The sequence below is a fragment of the Podarcis vaucheri genome (genome assembly GCF_965113315.1).
Source record: "Podarcis vaucheri genome assembly, chromosome: 12".
Lineage (NCBI taxonomy): Eukaryota > Metazoa > Chordata > Lepidosauria > Squamata > Lacertidae > Podarcis > Podarcis vaucheri.
Genome location: NC_138750.1, coordinates 59,388,909 through 59,412,238, shown reverse-complemented (window position 1 = coordinate 59,412,238; position 23,330 = coordinate 59,388,909). Strand labels below are relative to the sequence as shown.

The window sequence follows — 23,330 nt, the reverse complement described above, 5'->3', positions numbered from 1 at the left end:
CACCCTTAGCATCTTCATGTGCTTTTTTAAAAAAAATAATGTTTATTAATAGTTTCATCATCTTCATCATTCCCCCCCAATTCCCCCCCTCTGCCTCCCCCCCAACCTTCCCTCCCTCCCTCCCCCCCCCCAAAGACTTCCCTCAGTTCCTCTCTCTGATTTTTCAGCACATGTTGTTCTCGGCATATTGTAAAATTGTAAAGATCCTTAAATTGTCTATCTATTATATTAACAGTCAATAAATTTGTGTATGTTTATTCAAAACCTGCCAAAGAGTCCCATTCATTTTGTTGATGTTTTATGTGGCTTGTGAAAGGTTCCCATTCTTCTTTAAAGTCACAGTTGTCCTTGTCTCGCAGTTTGTATGTCAATTTCACCAGTTCTGCAAAATCCATCAATTTCTCTTGCCACTACTCTTTTGTCGGGTTTTCCTCATTCTTCCATCCTTGTGCTATTAAGACTCTTGCCGCCGTTGTCGCATACGTAAATAAATTCTTTATTTGCCTTGGCAGGTCTTTTCCTACAATTCCTAACAAAAATGGCTCTGTGTTTTTTTTTAAAACAAATGTTAATTTAAACATTTTCTTCAACTCATTATATATCATTTCCCAGAATTTTTAATTTCTCCACATTCCCATCACATATGGTAAAATGTCCCTTTTTTTTCTTTACACTTCCAACATACATTTGACCCAGTTTTATACATTCTTGCAATCTGTTCCGGAGTTATATACCATCTGGCATCTTCGTGTGCTGATGCAGTTGATAATGTGTGTTGTGCAAGGGGGTGGCCAAATGTTCTCTACAATGACTGATTGAAAAAAAGAAGGAACTATTTTTTAAAAAATAATTTTTATTCAATTTTCTGTTTTACAATTTAAAATACTCCTTTTTACACATCAGTGACTTCCCTTCTTCTCTGTCCATGGTTCATTTTACATATCACAAATCCCTGCATATTTTACAAAGACGATACCATTCAGCATTCCATTACAGTGGTACCTCGAGTTAACTACTTAATTCGTTCTAGAGGTCCGTTCTTAACCTGAAACTGTTCTTAACCTGAAGCAGCACTTTAGCTAATGGCGCCTCCTGCTGCCGCTGCGCCACCGCCGCACGATTTCTGTTCTCATTCTGAAGCAAAGTTCTTAACCCGAGGTAATATTTCTGGGTTAGCGGAGTCTGTAACCTGAAGCGTCTGTAACCTGAAGCATATGTAACCTGAGGTACCACTGTATTACATCCATCAAAACTTATTTACACTGTTGAATTTATTGTAATGCTGCCACCGTTTTCAGCTGTACGCAGTTATTTCCCATATATTCAATAAATGTTTTCCTAAACGTATCAGTTACAGATAGGTAGCCGTGTTGGTCTGCCATAGTCAAAATAAAAAAAATCCTTCCAGTAGCACCTTAAATACCAACTAAGTTAGTTCTTGGTATGAGCTTTCGTGTGCATGTATCTGAAGAAGTTTGCATGCACACAAAAGCTCATACCAAGAACTAACTTAGTTGGTCTTTAGGTGCTACTGGAAGGAATTTTTTTATTTTTCCTAAACGTATGTTCTTCTTGTTCTCTTCTTGTGGTTCAGGATCCACTCTGGGCGGCTCACAGCATATATCAAAACAAACTAAAACATCAAACGTTAAAAACTTCTTGAGGCAAGGCTGAGATTAAGAGTCATGCTCTATTGACTGAGCTAGCCCAGCTGTATGGACTTTTCTGAGCAAAGTAATAAAGCAGCAAATATTGAGATCGAATACCAATTCAAGTGCTGAATGCAGTTAATAAATTTGGGGCAAATATTCAAGTATTTAGGTCAACATTTTTTCATCTAGCTATAAATACAATAAATACTAATAATACTAATAATACTAATAATACTAATAATACTAATACTACTACTACTACTACTACTACTAATAATAATAATAATAATTTATTTGTACCCTGCCCATCTGGCTGGGTTTCCCCATCCACTCTGGGCGGCTTCCATAGAAACCAAAAAACACTAAAATATCATACATTAAAAACTTCCCTGAACAGGGCTGCCTTCAGATGTCTTCTGAATGTCAGGTAGTTGTTTATCGTTTTGACATATGATGGGAGGGCGTTCCACAGGGTGGGTGCCACTACCGAAAATGCCCTCTGCCTGATTCCCTGTAGCTTTGCTTCTCGCAATGAGGGAACCGCCAGAAGGCCCTCAGCACTGGACCTCAGTGTCCGGGCAGAACGATGGGGGTGGAGACGCTCCTTCAGGTATACTGGACCGAGGCCGTTTAGGGCTTTAAAGGTCAACACCAGCACTTTGAATTGTGCTCGGAAACGTACTGGGAGCCAATGTAGGTCTTTCAAGACCGGTGTTATGTGGTCTCGGCGGCTGCCCCCAGTCACCAGTCTAGCTGCCGCGTTCTGGATTAGTTGTAGTTTCCGGGTCACCTTCAAAGGTAGCCCCACGTAGAGCGCATTGCAGGAGTCCAAGCGGGAGATAACCAGAGCATGCACCACTCTGGCAAGACAGTCCGCGGGCAAGTAGGGTCTCATCCTGCGTACCAGATGGAGCTGGTAGACAGCTGCCCTGGATACAGAATTGACCTGCACCTCCATGGACAGCTGTGAGTCCAAAATGTCTCCCAGGCTGTGCACCTGGTCCTTCAGGGGCACAATTACCCCTTTAGGATCAGGGAGTCCTCCACACCCGCCCGCCCCCTGTCCCCCCAAAACAGTACTTCTGTCTTGTCAGGATTCAACCTCAATCTGTTAGCCGCCATCCATCCTCCAACTGCCTCCAGGCACTCACACAGGACCTTCACCACCTTCACTGGTTCTGATTTGAAAGAGAGGTAGAGCTGGGATAATACTAATAATACTAATGCATTCAGTAGCCTCATCCACTCGTTCTCCCTTACACTGAACTCAGGTTCAGGTTTTCTGTATACATGCACAATCTATGCAGCTCAAAATGTTTTATACGCAGGTGCAGGGACTTCATGCTTTTTCAACATAACACGTGAACAGCCCAGTGGTTGCCGTCGCACGAGCAGAACAGCAAAATGTTAGGGTTTAATGTGGATTGCCATGTGGCAAGGCAAGTACAGACTATTAGCACCACGGAGAGCTCCTGAGGCAGCATTCAGACAGCACTTCGTTTAGTCTGTTTTCCAGATGTTTCCTCACCCAATAATTTCCGTGGTTTTTGTGATCATTCACATGATGTAAAAGCTACTTCTGGATATCTGGCAGACGCTTAGCGTTCATTTCTGAGTTAATTGCTCCAGGGGGGGGGGGAAATGAATCCCGTCCCGCTAATGCAGAAAAATCACTGGAATCTTGCTCTGTAGTCAATACAGGTCAATAAAGACCAGATATAATCTAACCCCTATAGATGCTTTGCCCAAGCAAATCAGAATGAACAGTCCACAAATGTAAACACATTTAACCACTTGGATATGCAAAACTGGCGCCTTTACAAATGCAACAAAGTTTTCATTTCTTCTTATTCTTCTTCTTCTTCTTCTTCCTCTTCCTCTTCCTCTTCCTCTTCCTCTTCCTCTTCCTCTTCCTCTTCCTCTTCCTCCTCCTCCTCCTCCTCCTCCTCGGCGATCACTCGTAACTAAGTAAGATTGTCTTCCATAAACACAGTTTTAACAGTGAGTCCGTAAGTGACTGTGGAGGCCAATTCTGGATCCACACGTCCTTCCACAGTGGGGACATTGGTTTATAGGTGGGAGTTGATCATGGTGAGGGTTTGCCAAGCATGCCTTCCTCTTAGCATGTTTCTCCTTTGCATCCTGAGTTCAAGTGTCTTCAAAGCCCATGACACCTTTGGTAAATGCCTACTCATGCTATCGGAGCAGAGCCTTACTGTGAAGACTGTGCATTGGTTAGCATGCACTGATCTACACCAATAAAACAAATTCATGCACAGGCGTCTTCCAAAAACCCACCCCAGTTTTCAGGGAGGGTGGGCGGGTGATCCGGTGCAAACAGCCAAGAGGACGCCCAGCATTTAAAACCTCTGACCCCTCCTCCAAAATTGGCAACAAGCAAATACCCCCAGCGACCCAATTAACCACTTCGCTGCTGGGGTATACAGCGGTGCCCCGCAAGACGAATGCCTCGCAAGACGGAAAACTCGCTAGACGAAAGAGTTTTCCGTTTTGGAGGTGCTTCGCAAAATGAATTTCCTATGGGCTTGCTTTGCAAGACGACAATGTCTTGCGAGTTCCTGCTGGTTCCCCCCCCCTTTTTCTAAGCCGCTAAGCCGCTTATCAGCTGATCCGATCAGCAGAGAAGCCGCTAAAAGCCGCTAAAAGCCGCTAAAAGCCGCTAAAAGCCGCTAATAGCGCTAATCCTCTAATCCATCAATGGGCTTGCTTCGCAAGATGAAAAAACCGCTAGACGAAGAGAATGACAGAACGGATTCTTTTCGTCTTGCGAGGCACCACTGTATCTCCAAACATCTGCCCAGCGACAATGGGGTAGCCTGTATCCCCAACCGCAACACGTGCTCTCTGCTAGGCAGAACACGTTTAATCAATAAAGTTGTGGCCAAATTTTGCCCAATAACATTAACCTAATATCTGGTGTCCTGATGTCTTATTCCTTACGGGGGGGGGGGGGTTGCGGGGTCTCAACCCGCAACCCTCTCTTCCCTGAAGTTGCCTTTGCCCTGTGAAGCCAGATAAGTAGGGACATACCAGTTATTCAGTAGTGATACACACTCTGTTTATGCTCAGAGGCATTCTATTCCAAAGCTGCATCCAGTCAAATAGATTCTGGGGTGAAGCACTGCCTCTAGCTCTGAATTTGGGTGTCCAACATTTATGATCCCACCCAGCTCCTGTGCCTTTAATCAAAAGTTGATCCTGGGGGGGGGGCAGGGGGAAAGGTTCTGTTTTCGTGTCCTGGAGAGAATTGTTAACCTCTGAAAATGCCCTCAGTCTACCTATATGTCTTGAGAAGCTTCACCTACTGAGATCTGCAGATCCAACTACTATTCAGAGCAGCAGAGCCGGGTCTTTTGGCAACCCTACTTGAATAAGCCATTTCCAACATCACTTTTCCAGAGCATCCATTCAACAGATAAACAAACAAACAAACAAGACACAGCCATTAGCCTAGCATTTCAAACATGAGAAAACTCGCAGATTCAGGCTGGAACTAGACTGAAAGTATTTTATTTTATTTATTTTACAGTGGTACCTCGGGTTACGTACTTAATTTGTTCCGGAGGTCCGTTCTTAACCTGAAACTGTTCTTAACCTGAAGCACCACTTTAGCTAATGGGGCCTCCTGCCGCCGCCGCACCACCGCGGCACGATTTCTGTTCTCATCCTGAAGCAAAATTCTTAACCCAAGGTACTATTTCTGGGTTAGCGGAGTCTGTAACCTGAAGCGTATGTAACCTGAAGCATATGTAACCCGAGGTACCACTTTCTTTTCTTTTCTTTTCTTTTCTTTTCTTTTCTTTTCTTTTCTTTTCTTTACTTTTCTTTACTTTTCTTTTCCTTTTCTTTCTTTCTTTCTTTCTTTCTTTCTTTCTTTCTTTCTTTCTTTCTTTCTTTCTTTCTTTCTTTCTTTCTTTCTTTCTTGGAACTTCCAGCCTGCTTTTCGGTACAAAAACCCCCAACCCCATCACAAAGTGATTTACCTAGTTGCTGCCTGGGAAAAAGGCGAGATAAATAATTAAGCCGTTGCAATTTATTTAAATTTATTTAGAATTGCAATACTGCGAATGTAGTTCAAACTATTAAAAACATTTCCCCCCCACAAACATTGGGGGGAGGGGGGGAACACCCCAAGCCAAAAGTCCTTGTGACAATTCACCACCATTTCGGTGTGCATGTACACATTTTTCTGCGCACAGTTCTGTCCTATTTTTGCAATCTCAGAAGCACCTTGTGCCTCGCCCTGCTTCCAAGGAGCCTGCGCTGGCCTCACCCCATAGGAAAGAGGGGTGTTGAGGGGTGAGGAGTTCTGCATCCGTCTCTTGAGCGTTGCCCACCCACCGCAGCAGCCGTGGAACCGCTGCCAACTTTGTCACGCCGGGGATGTCTTCCCTTTTCACCCCGTGCGATGTGATGCTGTTTGCTTTGGAGCCGTTTCCACGGCAACGGGCCCCGGGTAAGCAAACACCAGTCCAGGGTCGGGGGGGGGGGAGCTTTGACAGCTGAAGCACTCCAGCACCAGTCATTCCCCCACCTCAACCCACCCACCAGCAACATGAACTTCCTCAACCCAGGGCAGGTGTATGCAAAGGAAAGTCCTGCAAAACTCTTTTTTTAAAAAATAGTTTTTATTAGAATTTCAACATCACAAATTATTAAAAACATAACATCTTCATTCCCCCCGTCCCCCCCCCACCACTCTCCCAAAATCCCTTTTCCCAGCCCTATTAGAAGAACTAGCCAACAAACTGAAACTGACACGGGGACAAATAGAAGAAGATGCCTTCACCCCGGTATGGTTCCCTTTTATCACATACGCAGCCCAACAAGACGACAACAAGAATCAATCTGCCTAACCTGATTTAAAAATACACACACACACACCGCTCACATACAAAAACAAATCTCACTACAGGCATCCGAAGACAACCAGTCACATCTTAGGCCACCCTCAACCTTTCTCACCACCAAGATCATTTAGAACTTTAAAGGCAGTTTGCTGGATGATGGACTGACCTCTCGCTTTTCTTTTGCCCTCCTCTTTCCTCACAACCTTCAGCTCCATTGAGCGATGCAACTGAGTTATCCTCACCTTGACCCAGTATACCTGAAGGAGCATCTCCACCCCCATCTTTCTACCCGGACACTGAGGTGCAGCTCCGAGGGCCTGCTGGCAGTTCCTTCACTGCAAGAAGTGAGGTTACAGGGAACCAGGCAGAGGGCCTTCTCGGTAGTGGCACCCGCTCTGTGGAACGCCCTCCCATCAGATGTCAAGGAAATAAACAACTCTCTGACTTTTAGAAGACATCTGAAGGCAGCCCTGTTTAGGGAAGTTTTTAATGTTTGACGTTTGATTGTATTTTTAATGTTTTGTTGGAAGCTGCCCAGAGTAGCTGAGAAAACCCAGCCAGATGGGTGGGTATGGATAAATTATTATTATTATTATTATTATTATTATTATTATTATTATTATTAGGCCAGCAGGTAATTGTGGAAGAGCAGGCGCTAGGCTCCATTTCTGCTGTCACAGACCTAACCGGATTAGCATTCTTCCCCCTCAACCTGCGGTGCAAATTAAATGTTTATTCTTTCATGTAGGGAAAGTGTCAGCTGCTCTCAGATTGACCGGGGAAGGCAGATGATTGGAGGTGGGGGGGGGGGGGGAGAGCTAGAGCGAGCGAGAAAAATAACAATATTCAGCAGGGGGCGGGGGGCGGGAATGGAGTCTGTACCCAGATCCAACAAAAACGATTTATTTGCTATGTTTGTTGACGGAGAACTTAGCCTTGTTAAAAGGACTGGGCTGAAAACAGGGACCTTTGGCCCATTGGATGTAGCTGAACTATAACTCCCACAGCTCCAAGCAAGCATGGCTGATGGCAAGGGATGGCGGGAGTTATAGCTGGAGGGTCAGAGGTTCCCCATGCCTGTCCTAAAATATTTGGGAGCTTGTAAGAGGCCCTGGAAATTGGGGGGTGTTGGGTAGTTCCTGCTCGCATTGGTCCAACTGGATCAGTATTGTTTACAGTGGGGGGGATCCTTTGTCAGATGAGATCCATGCTCTCCCTTGAGGAGCTTTGCAGGGGCCATGCGGTAGTGGTGGGCGGGGCCAGAGACGAAAGTGGGTGGAGCAAGGAAAGGGACACTCACGCCCATGGAAGTCAAGGGGATTTCTACACAAACACCACCTCTGTCCAGGCAAGGAATATGCATTGTTTGGAGCTCAAAGACACACTCGGCTCAGGCAGCAGCACTCAAGGCATTTCCAACAATCATTTAACATACTTTCTTATCTTATACAATATTTTGGACTTCCATCAACCACCTCTGAAGATTTTTCAATCTTTATCACTTAGTCTACATTTCTTAATTTCTCTATTGCTTTTAATCGTCCTTAACTTATAACTCTCATCATAATCTTCATTGCAATATTTCGTACAGTCCTCCTTACAGAACGTCTTGCAATCCTACTAGCGCAATCTGTTTATTAAAATTGTTTTTCAAATCGTTCAAATATTTACTCCAGTCCTCTAAGAATCTTTCGGATCCTTCCTGTCATCTTATCTAATTCTGCATAGTCCATTAATTTCATTTGCCACTCTTCTTTCGCCGGTAGTTCTTCTTGCTTCCATTTCTGCGCCAATAATATTCTTGCTGCCATCGTTGCGTATAAAAACAATTTGCCATCCTGTCTATTAATATCCTCCCCTACAATGCCAATGTGACGCAGGCCACATTCATAACATACGTTTAAAGCATTGTGCTACCACTTTAAACTGTCATGGCTTCCCCCAAAGAATTATGGGAGTCGTTAGGAGGCCCCAATTCCCGTCCCAGAGTTACAATTTCCAGAGTAGTTGAACAGTCCATCCATCTTCACAGGGAACTCTGGGAGTTTTAGCTCCGTAAGGGGACTAGGGATCTCCTACCAAACTCTCAGCATCCTTGCAAACTACAGTTTCCAGGATTCTCTTAGAGTGTTCCCATAGCGCTTTCTAAGGTACGGCGCGGAGGAGACCTTTGTAAAAGGCAGTGTCCTATTTCCCAACCCTCACTGACAGATCACCTGAATTCTCTAGTATTTTTTTAATAAAAAAAAATTAATTGAAATTTTCTCAGACAGATAAGAAATCTGTAATAACAAACACAACATACTTAGTCCCGGTACAGCGGCAGGTGGGAACTGAAATAACCAAAGGACAAGGAAGAAGAAGAAGAAGAAGAAGAAGAAGAAGAAGAAGAAGAAGAAGAAGAAGGAGGAGGAGGAGGAGGAGAAGAAGAAGAAGAAGAAGAAGAAGAAGAAGAAGAAGAAGAAGAAGAAGAAAGATGTAGAAACAGTAATCTGGAAGACCGAAGGAAATAATTTATACAGTGGTGCCTCACAAGACGAATGCCCCGCAAGACGAAAAACGCGCAAGACGAAAGAGTTTTCCGTTTTTTGAGTCGTTCTGCAAGACGAATTTCCCTATGGGCTTGCTTCGCAAGATGAAACGTCTTGCGAGTTCTTGCGAGTTTGTTTCCTTTTTCTTAAAGCCGCTAAGCCGTTAATAGCCGCTAAGCCGCTAATAGCCGTGCTTCGCAAGACGAAAAAACCGCAAGACGAAGAGACTCGTGGAATGGATTAATTTCGTCTTGCGAGGCACCACTGTACATTTTTAAGCTAAAGGCCAGGTGTGTTACACAATTCAAGCTGTTCCCTGTCTGTGGGAAGGGGCTGCAATTTAACACAGCCCTTCCCCTGTGCTCTGAACCTTTCCCCCTCCCTCCATCCCTCTCTCCCCCACCTTCTTCATCCTGCCCACCTCCACCCCGATGCCCTCCAGGGATTACTTGGGGACAGTCATAAATCCCGGCGACGTCATCGCCAGCTCTCCCAGCCGAAGGCAATATTCCCTCCGCGAGCCTTCATTAAGAGGAAATTCATGCCTTAAACACCTTGCAGGCTGCATTTTTGACAAGTCATCGCATTTTTGTGTGACCTGTTTTATTTTAAAGCCCTTCAGACTGTGACATTAGTGGACTGGGCGGAGGAGGAATGGGGCAGGGGGTCGGGGAGGGGAAAAGGGGGACAGGCAGAGCTGGTCTTCCCTGTCTGAGTGGGATCTTTTCCAACCAGCTCTCCAAATGACCTCAGAAAAGCCCTGTCTAGCCCAGGGTCCTGTTCTCACAGTGGCCCACCAGAGGCCTATGGCATGGGTAGGCAACCTACGGCCTGGGGGCCAGATCCAGCCCAATCACCTTCTAAATCCGTCCCGCAGACGGTCTGAGAATCAATGTGTTTTTACATGTGTAGAATGTGTCCTTTTCTTTCAAATGCATCTCTGCGTTATTTGTAATTGTGCCCCTGAAGGACCAGCTGTGCAGCCTGGGACTCACAGCTGTCCATGGAGGCGCAGGTCAATTCTGTGTCCAGGGCAGCTCCATCTGGTACACAGGATGAGGCCCTACCTGCCCGCAGACTGTCTCGCCAGAGTGGTGCATGCTCTGGTTATCCCCCCTTAGACTACTGCAATGCGCTCTACGTGGGGCTACCTTTGAAGGTGACCCGGAAACTGCAATTAATCCAGAATGCGGCAGCTAGACCGGTGACTGGGAGTGGCCGCTGAGACCACATAACACCAGTCCTGAGATATCTGCATTGGCTCCCAGTACGTTTCCGAGCACAATTCAAAGTGTTGGTGCTGACCTTTCAAGCCCTAAACGGCCTCAGTCCTGTATGCCTGAAGGAGCATCTCCACCCCCATCGTTCAGCCCAGACACTGAGATCCAGCGCTGAGGGCCTTCTGGTGGTTCCCTCATTGCAAGAAGTGAGGTTACAGGAAACCAGACAAAGGGCCTTCTCGGTAGTGGCGCCCGCCCTGTGGAACGCCCTCTCTTCAGATGTGAAGGAAATAAGCAACTATCTTATCTTTAAAAGACATCTGAAGGCAGCCCTGTTTAGGGAAGTTTTTAATATTTAATGCTGTATTGTTTTTAACACTCGATTGGGAGCCACCCTATTATTATTATTATTATTATTATTATTATTATTATTATTATTATTATTAGTGGGGCATAGGAATACGTTCATTCCCCCCTTCAAAATATAGTCCAGTCCCCCATAAGGTCTGAGGGACAGTGGACCGGCCCCCTGCTAAAAATGTTTGCTGACCCCTGGGCTATGGGATGCCCTCAAACAAGACCTGAGTGCAAATTGATTCCCTGCAGTTCCCAGCAAGTTGGAAGTTTGGATGCAAGCCAGCTTGCAGAAAGGGGTTTGCATGAGGCTAAAATAGATGGGAATAAAAGGTACTTCCCAGACTACCTTTGGTCTCTGTGCTGACCTCCCTAGTTTAGACTGATACATCTTAGGTCCCTTTCTGTTCACAACGTCCTCCTACTTCGCTCTTGGACCTCAATATGGAAGGTCACCTACCCTTTGAGAACACAAGGCCCAAGCATAGAATTACAGTATTATAGAATGACTGCCTTCATCTTCTCTAGATTAGTTGTTTAGGATGGAACTGGAAAACTTCTCTATCCAAGTGATGTGCTTCCTACAGTAAACAACTTCCTTATTTTGTTACCCACAAGCACCATTCGGTGTGTGATTATAGCAAGGAATGGTCTATTCTCTGGCCAAATTCACAAGTCACAACCTGCACACTAGTAACCCCAATAGTTTGTGTGAAAAGTACCTTTTTTGGCCTGCTTTGTCAGATGCCTGAGAGTTCTGGTGTTATAATAGAAGGGGTGCTGAATTCTGGTGCTGGAGGAGACTCTTGAGAGTCCCATGGACTGCAAGAAGATCAAGCCTATCCATTCTGAAGGAAATCAGCCCTTGATTAAACACTTGCAATGAACAAAATAAATGTAGGAAACAGAATGAGGATGTCAAAACAATGAGAAGAGGAATTATTTAAAATATTTAAAAAACTAAGAAATAACAAGGAGAAGATAATATGACAAAAAACCAGGAAGTTGAGGGAAGTCGCGGAGGGGAATTATGGTGCTTGAGGAGACTCTTGAGAGTCCCATGGACTGCAAGAAGATCAAACCTCTCCATTCTGAAGGAAATCAGCCCTGAGTGCTCACTGGAAGGACAGATCCTGAAGCTGAGGTTCCAATACTTTGGCCACCTCATGAGAAGAGAAGACTCCCTGGAAAAGACCCTGATGTTGGGAAAGATCAAGGAGAAGGGGGAGAAGGGGGTGACAGAGGACGAGATGGTTGGACATTGTTCTCGAAGCTACCAGCATGAGTTTGACCAAACTGCGGGAGGCAGTGGAAGACAGGAGTGCCTGGCGTGCTCTGGTCCATGGGGTCACGAAGAGTCGGACACGACTAAATGACTAAACAACAACAATGACACAAAAGAGCACTGGGTAAGAATTGTAAGCAACAACAAGAGAAGGGGAGTCTGGGAGCAGCTAGTATACAGGTTGATGCTGGCTTTACAACCCTGCAAATGATGAGCTGAGTTCCCTTCATGTTTTGTAACCTGGATATTTTCCAGGCTAAACATACTCAGCTTCTTCAACCGTTCCTCATAAGGCTTAGTTTCCAGACCCTTGATCATATTGGTTTCCCTCCTCTGCACACCTTCTAGCTTGTCAACACCCTTTGTGGTGCCCAGAATTTAACACAGTATTCCAGGCGTGTTCTGACCAAGGCAGAATAGACCTGGACTATGACCTCCCTTGATCTGGACACTTAGACTTCTGTTGATGCAGCCTAGAATAGCGCGAGCCTTTTTTGCTGCTGCATCACACTGCTGACTCATGTTGCGCTTGTGGTCCACCAAGACCCCTAGATCCTTTTCACGTGTACTACTGGCAAGCCAGGTGCCCCCCAACTTATATTTGTGCAGCTTCTGATGTTCCTACACTGGGCTTCACCCTCTGAGGATCAGCCATGCTGCTCTTTCACACTTGTACCATATTTTTCCATGTACAGTGGTACCTCGGGTTACATACGCTTCAGGTTACATACGCTTCAGGTTACAGATTCCGCTAACCCAGAAATAGTACCTCGGGTTAAGAACTTTGCTTCAGGATGAGAACAGAAATCGTGTTCCGGCGGCGTGGCGGCAGTGGGAGGCCCCATTAGCTTAAGTGGTGCTTCAGGTTAAGAACAGTTTCAGGTTAAGAAGGGACCTCCGGAACGAATGAAGTACTTAACCCGAGGTACCACTGTATAAGATGAGGTTTTTTTTAGAATTATAAAGAATAGTTAAATATTGATGGTAGCTGCAAGCAGGAGATTGTAAGCAGTGATTGGGCAGGTGATTTGTCGCTACAGCAAGGCCTGCTGGTGATTGGCTGCTGCTGCGGCAGGTGGGCGGCTGCTGGGGGCAAGTGGGCGGCTGCAGGGGGCAAGTGGGCAGATGATTGGTGGCTTTCATGAGGCGTGTGATTGGCAGTGGCGGTCAGGCAGGTGAGCGATTGTCAGCAACCCATTTCCTTAATTTGGAGTACCCAAAAATAGAGGTCGTCTTATACACATGGAGGTGTTATACATGGGAAAATACGGTGTATTAAATATGCCCCACACTTCCATTTCCTTTGAGACCTTTCCCTTTGATCCTCGCCTCTCCTACCTGGCTTGATATCAGCCACGGTCAAGAGGACAAGAAAAATTAGCAAGCAACAGAGGTGACCTTGGTTTGCTCACCCCTGAAAACACTTAAGCCCATTAAGTGTGTTCCTGGAAACCTCTTGCCCAGCACTCTCCAGTGGCGCTTCCCGTCTAGTTAACTTTCCCGCTGCCTTTGTTCTTATTAATTGGCTTTTCAATGAGGGCTGGGGCAATGGAGCCCGTTGACCTGCTAATGAGCTGGCTTGAGCTGTTTGGACGCCTTGGAGAACTTTCAGTGGAAAAGGAAAGGAAGGAAGCTCTAATTACAACCGCCAGATCCGTATAATGAGCCTGGGAGAGAGGAGGCGGTTAACCCAGTCGCTGCTAGAGCACCCAGAGGCTCGTCCAAAGGTACAGGAGGGCATCAGTTTTGCGGTCGCAGCTATGTGACAAAAAATGGGAAGGTGGGAGGGTACTGAACATTGTTGTTGTTTAGTCATTTAGTCGTGTCCGACTCTTCATGACCCCCTGGACCAGAGCACGTCAGGCACTCCTGTCTTCCACTGCCTCCTGCAGTTTGGTCAAACTCATGCTGGTAGCTTCGAGAACACTGTCCAACCATCTCGTCCTCTGTCAATTAGCCAATCACGTGGGGCCCATTGTGTAAATAATGTATATAAAGCAGACATTCTGGGGGAACCTCCATTCTTCCTCACCACTATGAGCTGAATAAAGAGCATGAAATCCACTCTCGACTCCGAGTATATTTCACTGATGAAAACTGCTAGTAGAATTGCTTCCAGGAAGGTGGAGAGATGGGTTTCTAGGCAAAAGAGGAGTGAAATTTTACCTGCTGCACCTGTTTGGGCCTGGGGAAGAAGTGATGGATGTTCCACAAAGATCTCTATGCCACACACACAATGACATGCATGCAAACCTCTCAAGCATCTGGGGCGTCACAGGACGACCAGGCTGTTGTTTGTGCTGGCAGCCACCCTGGGGAACCTGAAACCCACAAGCTTCACGTTCCAGGCTGAGGCCCCCTCCTGCTCCTTAGCTGACAAAGACATAACCCGTTTTGGTGGGCGCGGGCGATCTCCCACCACCCTCTCCGCAGGGGGTCGCTTTCCTTCTGCGCAGAAGGAGGTGAGTTACAGAGAAAGATACAATACAATAATCTTTATTGTCATTGTCCCATACAGAACAACGAAATTGAAAAATCTACATCAGCCATTCAAAAACCAACAAGCCTGCTATCCCAGCTATCCCAACCTGGTTAACCCCCTAAAAACTCTGACACCCCATTTAAAAATACAATATACTCCCATAAAAAGGGGAAAGGGACCCCTGACCATTAGGTCCAGTCATGACTGACTCTGGGGTTGCGGCGCTCATCTCGCTTTATTGGCCGAGGGAGCCGGCGTACAGCTTCCAGGTCATGTGGCCAGCATGACTAAGCCGCTTCTGGTGAACCAGAGCAGCGCACGGAATCGCCATTTACCTTCCCGCTGGAGCGGTACCTATTTATCTACTTGCACTTTGATGTGCTTTTGAACTGCTAGGTTGGCAGGAGCTGGGACAGAGCAACGGGAGCTCACCCCGTCACGGGGATTCGAACCGCCAACCTTCTGATCGGCAAGTCCTAGGCTCTGTGGTTTAACCCACAGCGCCACCCGTGTCCCTATATACTCCCATAGAGACTCCTTATACTGTGTTTAAAACCAAAATCGCATTTGGGTAGTAACTGTTTCTCAGGCGGCTAGTCCTAGTCTTTATAACCCTGTACCTTCTTCCAGAAGGCAGAAGCTGAAAGAGATCATTTCTGGGGTGCGCACTATCCTGCGCTATCTCTGCAGCTTTCTTATGGCACCTGGAAGCATAGATTTGATCTAAGGTGGGAAGAGTGCACCCAATTTTTCTCTCTGCAGTCTTTACAACCCTGGACAGCATCGTTTTTTCCTGACCGTGCAGCTCCCAAACCACAACACATAGACCATAAGTTAATACACTTTCCACAGTACAATGGTAAAATGCCATTCACAGGTCTTTTGAGAGATTGTTTTTCCGGAGGAGTCTCAGAATATATAACCTCTTCTGTGCTCTCTTCATCAGGTCTTTGCTGTTTTCTCCCCAGGTTAGGTCATCTCTCAACTCCATTCCCAGAAATCGAAACACCGAGACCTGTTCCACGCACTTCCCCTCAATAATAAGTGGCTGAATATTCAATTTACATTTCCTAAAGTCCGCAATAATCTCTTTTGTTTTCTTTAAGTTAAGGAGCAAGTTGTTTTTCCTGCACCACTCCCCCAACCACTCAACTTCTTAGCAGGAGTCTGGGCATCTTCCTTTCGAACGACACAGGAGAAATGGGTGGACACAGGTGGAAGAAGCCGGAAGAAGCCGGAAGAAGCCTGCAATTGCCACTGTTTAGCATAGTCATGATGGACTACATCAATGCCAGGAAGTGGGAAAATATGCCAATTTCATTTCTCTCTCCATTTTCCATTTTCATGTTTTTACCTTGGTATGAGAACTTTTTTTAAACCACAATTTCTCTCACCACCAAAGGAACACAAGCGAATAGCAAACGACGCTGACACAAAAACCCACACATACATTAAGCAAAATAGAAATATCGCCTCCCGACCCCATCCCCACGCACCATGGTCCCCTCCACCTCTTCTCCCCTTTTTTTTCTTCCTAATGTAACCCTAATGTCTCAACAAATGAAACTGAGCTATGGAAAATGTAACCTGAAAAAGAGACATTGTGCATACCTTTGTAAACCAAGAAAATATATATATATATATATATATATGCAGGTTTTGGTGTCTTCGGGTGTCTTCCCGTGTAAGAGTCGGGGTTTCTGGGCGACGTTTCGACGAGGTCTCACTCGTCATCTTCAGGCTGGTGCTTTCTCAAGAAGCCGAAAGCACCAGCCTGAAGATGACGAGTGAGACCTCGTCGAAACGTCGCCCAGAAACCCCGACTCTTACACGGGAAGACACCCGAAGACACCAAAACCTGCATTCCTGTACCCGTGAAAATCTACGAAAGCAAATATATATATATATATATATATATATATATATATATATATATATATATCCCCTCATGAAAACCCACTTGAAGTGTGTCTTTTTCCGAACAGACACAAATTTTTGCCTAACAGAAACTACTGTACTTTTCTGTGTATATCACGCCCCCGTGTATAAGAGGGCTAAAAATTAAGAAAATGAGTTGTTTAGCTTTTTTGACGGGAGGATTGCCCAGAGTTGTTGAACATTTTTTGGGGAGGGTGCCCCACAGTTTTTTTTAGCTTTTTAAAGGGGGGATTGTCGAAAATCACTCACCTGCCTGGCTGATGCTAACACTCGCTCGTGTCGCAACAGCATCCTAACATCTGTCCCCTCACCGGCAGAAGCAGCTTATTGGCTGCCCAATTGCTGCAGCAACACCCAATCACAACCACCCCTTGCCACAGACACCAACAACACATTGCAGACCACCTCCGGCTCACGGCATCAACCAATTCCACGTCCATCCTAGGTAATACTCATGTATAAGACGACCCCCTATTGTAAACATAATTTTCCAGTAAAAAAAACCTAGTCTTATGCACGGGAAAGTATGGTATTTTTCAGTATTTTTATTGTTTCATATACATGCTCGTTGTTGATTTGTGATTCCTGCTGTTGTTTAGTCGCCTAGCTTAGTTTGGTAGAGCATGAGACTTAATCTCAGGGTTGCGGGTTCAAGATTCCTGCATTGCAAGGGATCAAACTAGGTGATACCTTGGACCTCTACAATTCCATGATTCTATTGTTTTGAGATGCTTAACAGAGAGCAATGCAGATATGGATTTCAATAATTTGTTGTTAGCATCAAGATTTAGGATCCGAGTTTTCCTTCTCCTAGAGTTCGCCTTCCTTTACCATGTATACAGCAGAGCTATCATTTTCAAAACAACTGTCCCAAGCCTGGAATTATACGTGATAATCTGACAATGCCGATATCCTTTACGTGGACTTTATTATTTTTCAAAGGTAAAGGACCCCTGACTGTTAAGTGCAGTCGCGAACGACTCTGGGGTTGCTGCGCTCATCTCGCTTTACTGGCCAAGGGAGCCAGCGTACAGCTTCCGGGTCATGTGGCCAGCATGACTAAGCCGCTTCTGGCAAAACCAGAGCAGCGCACGGAAACGCCGTTTTCCTTCCTGCCGGAGTGGTACCTATTTATCTACTTGCACTGGCTTGCTTTCAAACTGCTAGGTTGGCAGGAGCAGGGACCGAGCAACGGGAGCTCACCCCGTCGCAGGGATTAGAACCGCCGACCTTCCGATCGGCAAGCCCAAGAGGCTCAGTGGTTTAGATCACCGCACCACCCGCGTTATTTTAACCCGTGTGCAAATGTGCTCATTTTACACCCCTATATTATACCTATGTTTTGCATCTTTTAATTTTCATCTATAGTTATAGCTCTCCTGTCTTATAACATGAAATTGGGGGGAAAGCCTTTACTGCACGAAGAATAACAATAACCAAGCAGAGAACTTCCTTTTGAGAGTGGGCTGTCCTCTGACAGTCCTTCAGGGAGAGAGGATTGTCTTCCATGAAATGGCCACCCAGCAATAGATTGAGGCTTGCTGGGGGAAGAGACCAAGGACTTGCATCCATTTGTCACAGAGACGGCACATTATGGGCATCCTTCCAGGCCTCCTGTTCCCTGTCCCTTGATGGACAATCCTTCCCTTAAAAAAACAAAGATTAAAAATGACCTTGTAAACGGCGTGAGGCTTGCAGGATTACGAGCTGGTTTCAAAAAGGAAAACAGCAGGTCCCTGATTTACGGCCTGCTTCCTTTTGACGCCTTGGGACAGTGCCACGGTCACCCCGAGGCCTGATACCGCCTAATTCTTTGGCATTTATTAGCCGCGAGGAGCACATTTGGAAGGGATCAGTTCATCATCCCCTTCCTTGCCAAAGCTGCGGCCCTGTATATCTATAACACATCGGTGTTGACAGTTCTCCTGCTGGTGACCTTTGGCCAAAAACCACTGCCAGGTGACACTGCGCTGGTTTGTTTTTTGTGGGGTGGGGAATGGCGTAGAAATTATAAACTGGAAAGTCCCCTTTGGCCATCTGCTCCAGACGCCTGTCAGTGTTAAAGTACAAGGGATATATATATATATATATATATATATATATATATATATATATATATATATTAAAAAGTGGTGGGAATGGGTGATTGGCTGATAGGTGTGGTAAACCTGTTGATGACTGTTAACGACTGCAATTGCTCTTACAGGGAAAAGCAAGGGATGAGATGGCCAAAAATAGCTTTATCATGTATAATGAGATAAGAATCCAATGTCTCTATTCCAGGGGTCAGCAAACTTTTTCAGCAGAGGGCTGGTCCACTGTCCCTCAGACCTTGTGGAGGGCCGGACAATATTTTGAAAAGAAATAAGAATGAATTCCTATGCCCCACAAATAACCCAGAGATGCATTTTAAAGAAAAGCACACATTCTACTCATGTAAAAACAGCTGATTCCCGGACTGTCCGCGGGCTGGATTTAGAAGGCAATTGGGCTGGATCTGGTTAGGCAAACTTAGTTTGCCTACCCATGCTCTATTCAGACCAGGTCTCTCCATGGTTTTAAGTTTGATAATAAGTTGTAATTCAGCGACTTCTCTTTCCAGTCTATTTCAGAGATTCTTTTGTAATATGACAGCTACTTTGAGATCTTGTATAGAATGTCCTGGGAGATTGAAGTGTTCTCCTACTGGTACCAACAGTCTAAAAAATCAACAGTCTAAAAAATAGCTTCTATCCGTTAGCTGTTAGGCTGTTGAACGGAAAATAACATAGGGAAATTGACTTGTGAGGTGGTGTGTTGTTCGATAAGAGATTGAGTGTTTTTTGGGGGGGGAGGGAGACTCATTTAATTTCATTGTACACAGGTTGTACAATGACAATAAAGGTATTACAGTAGTACCTCGGGTTACAGACGCTTCAGGTTACAGACTCCACTAACCCAGAAATAGTACCTTGGCTTAAGAACTTTGCTTCAGGATGAGAACAGAAATCGTGCTCCGGTGGCAGCGGGAGGCCCCATTAGCTAAAGTGGTGCTTCAGGTTAAGAACAGTTTTAGGTTGAAAATGGACCTCCGGAATGAATTAAGTTATTAACCCGAGGTACCACTGCATATTATTATTATTATTATTATTATTATTATTATTCCCACACAAATCCCACACAGGAATGAAGGTTGGATGCAAAGCTCTCTTGTATCAGTCGTCACACACCTGTACCTCTTTTCAGCCGTCCACAACAACAGCATCAGATGTGATGTGGGGCATCATACACTCAGAACCACCCCATCCCAAGATGGAAATCTTGCTGAGACTGTAGACGACATTCTGGATGACCAACACAACCCACAAGGGAACACTGTCCCCAAGCTCAGTCCTCACTAATGTGCTTTTCTTATACGATCACTTCTTTGCAAATATTTTGGTTTTGTGCAGAGACCTATAAACGACCCTTTATTGGGCTCCCTCAGGCCCCTGTTTATGGAACCGAGGCTGATGTTTAAGGTGCCCCAGGGCCAGCCGCCCCTCTAAGCACCATCCTGCTAGAGTGAACATGAGCCGAAAGAAAGCATGCCTAAGGAATGAGGTTTTCCCAGCAGAAACATCGCCACTGAGGTGAGATTCGTCCCCTCTCTCCACCGCCCTCCTCCAAAACTTTCGCATACTGAGTGCCTACCCAGTTGGACTTGTTTTCCTGCATCCAGGCCAGTAAGCAAACTGCTCACCAAAAAGTTTCCACTCCAACTGGAGGTGCATCCAAGCCCTGCTCAGCCCAGAAATGGAAAATAGTGAGATCGTGGACTGCCTTTCCTCCTGGGCTGGGAGAGGCACACCTGTAGGCAATGGGTTCTCCATCACCTCCGGAGCCAGAGTGGATTCATCTGGTGTCTGCTCCTGAGGATCCGGCACAGGTGCAGGCGCTTCAGATTCAAGGCCCTGCCCCAGCTCAGCCGGCCCTGGAGGCGGGGACTCCTGTGCAGGCTGGTATTCCTCCGGTTCAGCCTCTGAATCAGATTCCTGGGCCATCACACATAATCATAGAATTGTAGAGTTGGAAGGGATCTGGTGAAACCCCTTGCAATGCTTGAGTAGACAGGGCTTCTTAACCCAGAACATGGTGGGCATTTTCTTTATCTCCGGAATGCTTTATGCCATGCCTTGACAATAAAATACTTGAGGTGACACAGAAATGTGAAAAATAAGATGGGAACAAAAAATAAAGAAAGAGAAAGCCATGCCTGATAAATACAACAGCAGATTGCCTGAACTCTGGGTGATATTCAAAGTTAGTCATACTCAGAGTAGACTTATTAATGAGTCAACTCTATGACTATCAGTGTACCCCTAACAATTTCTACTCAGAAGGAAGTCCTATCAAATTACTTCCAAGTGAGTGAGGCTCGGACTGCAGTCTTAGTTGGATATCTATATCTGCCTCTCTAAACTATAATTTTCTTAGCATCATGCTGTAGTTCACATGGTCGCCAGTAGGTGGCCATGCCAACTATATTATGATGGCAGAAGAGCAGGTAGACAGGTGAGCAAGTGGTGCTCAGACAACCTGCCGAGGAAGGTGTGAAATTGAAGGTGGGGGGTGGGGAGATGCTTCAGAGATCAGTTTGGCAAACCACTTTCTGAGGTCCTCCCCGTCTGCTAAGTGTCACTGGAATGACATTTAAAGGGCGGTGGGGAGGCACTTCAGAGTGCAGAAATGAGCTGCTTGGGTGAGCTGTGAGGGAAGGGATTGGGTACAAGCTGTGGAGGAGGTTGGAGGGTTCATCAGGTGGAGGCAAAGGGTTCAGGGGTTGGCGATCAGAGTGAGCAGGTGTGGTAGAGACCAGTATATATACTCACGTAAAGCTCCTGATTGTTGGAGTCCCAACAGGAGGAGGAGGCAGAGTGGTATGCAAATAAGCCTTCCTCCATATATTAAATATATATTCCTACCCACAGACTAAACCACTGAGCCTAGGGCTTGTCAATCAGAAGGTCAGCAGTTCAAATCCCCACAACAGAGCGAGCTCCTGTTGCTCGCTCCCAGCTCCTGCCAACCTAGCAGTTCGAAAGCACGTCAAAAGTGCATGTAGATAAATAGGTACCACTCCGGCAGGAAGGTAAACGGCGTTTCCGTGTGCTGCTCTGGTTCTCCAGAAGCGGCTTAGTCATGCTGGCCACATGATCCGGAAGCTGTCTGTGGACAAACGCTGGCTCCCTCGGCCAGTAAAGCGAGATGAGCGCCGCAACTCCAGAGACGTCCATGACTGGACTTAACGGTCAGGGGTCCCTTTACTTTTACCTTACCCACAAAAAACCAGCTAACTGGTATCATAGTTTCCTAGAACCATAGAATTGTAGAGCTGGAAGAAATCTCAGCTAAAGCATCTGTGAACGTCTGCCAACTTCTGCTTTAAAACCTCCAAGGGTGGGAGGTTCCAGGCAGGAGTTTCTCTAGGTACCCTAGATGCACCCAGTTCTTCTGGATTTATTTATTTAAATGGCATGGCTTCGTAATAATTATTGACTCACGTTTTGAAGCACTCGCTACGAAAACCAAACTGTGGAGAGAGAAAATTGGTGCTGCTCTAATTTGTAACCAGGGAATTTCCTTGGCCTCCTTTATAACTGCGAAGAAGTAAACACCTGTTGGGAGGTCAGAGGTCAACCCCCCTTCCCCATCTGCCCCTGGTGCCTGTTCAAGTTGCAGTTGTGGAGGGCTGTACAAATATTAGCATACGGTCCTCTTTGTGCGTGTTGCAAAGGTTAAGGGTGAGAGGAAAGGGGGGGCCGTGTTTGCCTTAAAAACAGTTAACCTCAAAGCTAGACATCTTCAATGAGAAGTAAAAGGATTAGCTCCAATAGCAAGGGGCCTTGATTAAGAAGGCGGCAGTGCTTGGGGATGAAATTTGACTTGGAAAGAAGCTGTTTTCCAAGGGTTTTGAGGATGCATTTGAGCTCAAGGATGATGGATTGTGTCAGAGCTTGGATTTTGGACTTTCTCTTCCAGGGATTTCTCTTTGAGCTAGGAAGCCGTTAGCAAAGAGACCTAGGGATCACTTAGGTGGTAAACATCCATCTGGAACCAGTGGCATAGTGTGGGTTGCCAAAGCCCAGGGCTGTGCGGAGAGGGGGGAGGGAGGGGGGTAAATGGAGGGAATACGCATGTGCATTCTACTGCCTTATGGCGTACGCATCACCCATGAGATCACAGTTGCAGAGATAGGAAAAGGAGAATTGTTCTGCTGTCTGGAGAGTTCACTTTCTGGTTCACACAAAGAAATCATTTTCAGCAGAGCCCACAACGTAAGTGTGCAGCTGTATTGAGGTAGCAGCAGCTGTTGAAATTTTGCACCCCCTAACAAATTTGCCCCTGTGCCCCCCCATACTACACAACTGTTTGGAATGGAGCACTTAAGCGGGACTCCATACAACTCCTCCCCTCCCAATGTCCAGGGCAAAATTCAAGGCCAGTCTTGACTCTGACATAGCTGGTTTTCTGTGGGTAAGGTAAAGGGACCCCTGGATGGTGAAGTCCAGTCCAAGGTGAGTATGGGGTGGCAGCACTCATCTCGCTTTCAGGCCGAGGGAGCCGGCATTTGTGAACAGACAGCTTTCCGGGTCATGTGGCCAGCAGGACTAAACTGCTTCTGGCGCAATGGGACACCGTGACGGAAACCAGAGCACACAGAAACGCTATTTACCTTCCCGCCACAGTGGTACCTATTTATCTACCCACACTGGTGTGCTTTCAAACTGCGAGGTTGGCAGGAGCTGGGACAGAGCAATGGGAGCTCACCACGTCATGGGGATTCGAACCGTTGACCTTCCGATCGGCAAGCCCAAGAGGCTCAATGGTTTAGACCCCAGTGCCATCCTCTCCCTTGCAATTTTGTGTGGACAATACCAAGCCAAGTGAACCAATGGTCTGACTCAATAAAAGGCAGTTTCTATGTTTCAATGGCCACAGGTGAGCCTCTTCTGTCATAAAGCCCATCTTCTATGCT

General features: G+C 46.1%; 1 long non-coding RNA gene across 1 annotated transcript in view; it reads right to left on the bottom strand.

Annotated features, from left to right (window-relative positions):
• The window catches only part of LOC309515147, a 454,911-nt gene that overhangs the window by 308,110 nt on the left and 123,471 nt on the right, over positions 1-23,330 (bottom strand). Inside the window, exon 2 of the long non-coding RNA XR_014212322.1 lies at positions 1,119-1,205. This is a non-coding gene — a long non-coding RNA (uncharacterized lncRNA). The remainder of the gene's footprint in view (positions 1-1,118; positions 1,206-23,330) is intronic.